Source organism: Psammomys obesus, unplaced genomic scaffold (assembly GCF_907164565.1).
Source record: "Psammomys obesus unplaced genomic scaffold, mPsaObe1.curated_primary_1811, whole genome shotgun sequence".
Classification (NCBI taxonomy): domain Eukaryota; kingdom Metazoa; phylum Chordata; class Mammalia; order Rodentia; family Muridae; genus Psammomys; species Psammomys obesus.
This window is the reverse complement of record NW_026585797.1, coordinates 2,592,208-2,596,467: the sequence shown is the minus strand read 5'-3', so window position 1 is coordinate 2,596,467 and position 4,260 is coordinate 2,592,208.

Sequence of the window (4,260 nt, the reverse complement as noted above, 5' to 3'; positions counted from 1 at the left end):
ATACCGTGTGTGTCTTTCTGGTTCTGTGTTAGCTCACTCAGGATGATCTTTTATAGTTCCATCAGTTTGCCTGAAAATTTCATGATTTCCTTGTTATTAACAGTTGAGTAATATTTCATTGTGTAAATGTACCTACCACATTTTCTTCATCCATTTGTTGATTGAGGGACATTTGCATTGTTTTTTAGTTTCTGGCTATTATGAGGGAAGTTGCTATGAATACAGTTGACCAAATGTCCTTGTGTTATAGTGGAACAGCTTTAGGGTATATACCTAGGAGTGGTATGGCAGGTTCTTGAGGTAGAACTACTCCCAATTTTCTTAGAAAGCACAAGACTGATTTCTAAAGTAGTTGTATAAGTTTGCAATTTAGGATTGTTACCTTTTAATTAGTGATTGATATGGGAGTACCAAGTCCATTATGTATGGATGATGGTCCTGGATTCTATAAGAAAGCAGGCTGAACAACATAGAAAGCAGCATTTTACCATGGCCTCTTCATCAGCACTTGCTTCCACATTTCTGCTCTGTTTGAGTTCTTGTCCTGATGTCATTCAGTGTTAGACTATGACATGGAAGTGTAAGCCAAATAATTTATTTCCTCCCCAAGTTGCTTTTGGTTTTGGTGTCTCATCAATCAATAATAATCCTAAGACAAGTAACAAGCTTTTCTATGTAACCACTAAGGAATCATTTCTTTCAAAAGGAGAGTTTGAAACAGGGATAAAAGGTACTAATCCAATATTCCAGTGTTTTTTGAGAAAACCAGGAGTCTATTTCATAGGAGTTTGAGGGAATAAGTTATATTCTTAAGGGGTCATTTCCCCATATCATGGTATCTTTCATTACAGAGTGTTATTTACTTATCCAGTCAGGTTTCAGACTTGAGTGTGCATAAAGATCTCATGGGGATTCATGTGAATGCAGACTTGATCAGTGGCCCTGGGATGTTGCATTTCTGACATGCTTCCAGGTAGAGTCAGTCTGTGGATTGTATTTCTATAGAGAATATTTGTAATAACACCCATTTTTCAAGAATCTTAACTACTATGAAAATATAATCAACCATTGCTCTCAAAAAGCTTATACATTTTTCAAAATGAAAAGAAAATTTCAGTAAGTAAAAATACCTCATGAATTAATTAAACTAATAAGAATTATTACACTGAATAATTGATGACAAAGTTGGTTTCTTGGGCATGTGACCTATGCAGTCATTAGTGCTGTTATTTAAGAAGGCCACAAACTTGGTATGATACTCCGCTGTTGCTATCCTGACAATCTTACTAAGCTTCGAAAAGAGCATTTCATTTCCATCTAATATTAGGCCACACAAATTGCATACCAAGTCGTGGATACAGGTAATATCATATGGAGCTTAAAAAAATGGTGAAATTGCTTCTTATTGAAAGGAATAATGAGTTTCAGAAGTAGAATCATTTAAGTTGCACCTTGAAAAATAGATAAAATTTGAGCATAGATCCATGCAGTTAAGTTGTGGAAGAGAATAATCAGGCTGAAGCAATGGCAAGTAATTAGGCCAACTGGAACCTAAAATGCTGAGCACATAGGAGGTAGTCAATAAATTTTTGCTCAATGAAGTTTCTGCTGAATGAGCTGTGCAGAGATCTAAGGCCTTCCTTGATTGCCAAGCCAGTAGAAACAGGGCTGGACTGTTACCCTACAGCAAGCACCATGGCTTTTACTTTCTGAGTAATAGTGGAGATGGTTGAGAGCAAAAATTCAAATAACGATATGCTTCTCAGCTCTGCAAAATGATAGTTCCTAAACTAGTCAGTGACGGGAAGTGTTCTTTTTTGCTGAAGTGTACTGGTTTTCATCTACTTGTAGACATTTTATCTGGTGCTTTCTACACTCCAAAGAAAGTACTTACTGAAACAAAAAGGTTTTGCATAGAATTAGAAATCAAAATTTAGTGTTTACCTAAATGTAATTTTAAATGTGGTTATGATCAATATAGATAGATATTCATTTATGTTGAATTTGGAGGAAGTCCTGGATACCAGCGTGAATAGACTGAATAAGTGTGAGAGGTTAGTACATACATTTAGCTAAATTTTTTCCTTACTAGATGTGCATGGTCAATATATATGTTTGTTATGTGGTTTTGTAGAAATAAGGCTCCCAAACGTTGGAATGTGTTCTCCTGAGAGAAGGCATCAGCTTGCTAAGGCTTGCTTTTCTATTTTAAAATTAGTGTTTGGTGTCCACACTGACATCTGCGATATCTCTATCTTGAGCCACAGAGGTCCTTTCCAGTTTGTTCTTTGGACCTGATTAAGTGTTTCAGGGGTGTTCGTCCTCACTGTCTCTTTCCCCATCCCCACTGGGAAAGATTAAGTAGATAGAACAAAAAGAGTGCCATGGATGCAGACAGCCAGCGAGTTCCCACTGGAGACTCTGGGAACACAAGCCAAAGTGTCCATTCTGTTGCCAGTACAATACCAGGCCAATCATGTGCAAAAGATCCCTTGGAAACCAAGGGCAAAAGCAAAAGCATGGCTCGTCAGGTTGTTGCAGTATAATTTATGCCTTAGGTCCTTAAATCCCTCTGCTGGCAACTCTTTTGCAAAGTGTGACTGGTATTGAAGAAATGGTTTGTAAAATTCTTATAGAAGGTAGACCTAATGCTTGCATATGATACATTAACCCAGTCTTTTTCTTCTGTCGTCTTTTTGGTATCATTGTAACAATTCTCATGTCTCTAAGATAACTTTTCCAGGTTAGATCTTAAAAGAAAATGGTATACACTAAAAGATTTCAAGTGACCTATTATATAGTGTTTACATTACAGTCTTTTGCTTTCTTTAAAGAAAAAGAAAACAATACAAAACCATACCTGGAATAAAACAAAGATAATTCCTTTATTCCAGAACCAAAACTTTTTCTAGAAAGTATGTGTGATACAGTGAGTATTTTCCATTCATGACTTAAAATACAATATAGCCATGAATTGCAATAAATTGAAAATGTTGTTTCTGAAATAGTGACAAAGTTGATTACAGGGCTAAGCTTTCTTCTGTATGTTCTACATGAAAGGCCTTCCTTGTTTCCCCAACTAGATACTTTCTAAATACTGGTTTTTCTTTCCATGTCAGAGGTTAAAAGAAATTTCCCAGTAGAGGAAAAAAGTAAGCTTATGGTACTGAGTATCTTCAACAGAAATAAACATTCTCACTTCACTGTGATACTGAGTAAGCCTGCCAGGCATATCTTCTGCAGTACCTGGGACAGTCATCCTTCAGAAAACACACCTATTGCTACTAAGGAGTTTTTATATGAAGGTAGACTAATCAGACTGAAATGTTAAGGGTAGTAATTTGTAGCCAAGTGATTTAGGGACTTTTGGTGTGGAGGTTCACAATAATAATAACTACTTTCATTTTCAGTTTTGCTATAAAACTCTTCCAATGGATATCAAATATGAGTCACTTTAGCCTGAACAAAGTAACAAAAGGATTGCCATAGTGAAATATTTATAGAATGTGCACTTAACTAGTGTGTTAGGACAGGGAACATTTAAATTAGTCTAAATCCCTGAACATATAGAGACAGTTTCTATATGCAAGACACAACATTGCAAAATAATATTTGACTTTGATGGTGTCTAACATATTTAATTTATCTCGAACACTAACCTTGTTATTTCTTGGATGCTTCTTAAGACAAACAAAGAAAATTCATATTACTTTGATTATAAGAGGATATTTCATATGACGCTTGAAAGAATGATAAGATTCATCCCAGGAAGTCAGAGGTTCAAGCTCATGAAATATTATACTAGCAGAAGGGGACTGAAAATAAACATTCAACTCAGGGGGAAAATTCCTAGTCTTATGCTGACAAGGCACTCATAAAAGACCGCATATTATATATAATTCCATTCATGTGGAAAAGGCAAATTTGTAGAGATGAAAAGGAGAGTATGACTTCTTAGTGTGGGGAGAAGAGAAAAGGGCTAACTAGTGCAGGCTTTCTCTCTGAAGTAAAGTAAATGTTTTTACATTGCCATTGAAGATGATTCCACACATCTGTATATCTACTTAAAACCATTGCATTGTGGACTATAAACAGTGAATCATAAGATACATGAATTATTCTTAGTAAAATTGTTATGTAAACAATGAATCATTTAAATCATGCACATTTTTATTTAATTATTTATTACCTTTCTATAAAATAAGAATGTCCATTTGACTTTATTGTTTAAACAGAAAACATGCTTGGGTGTGTACTCAG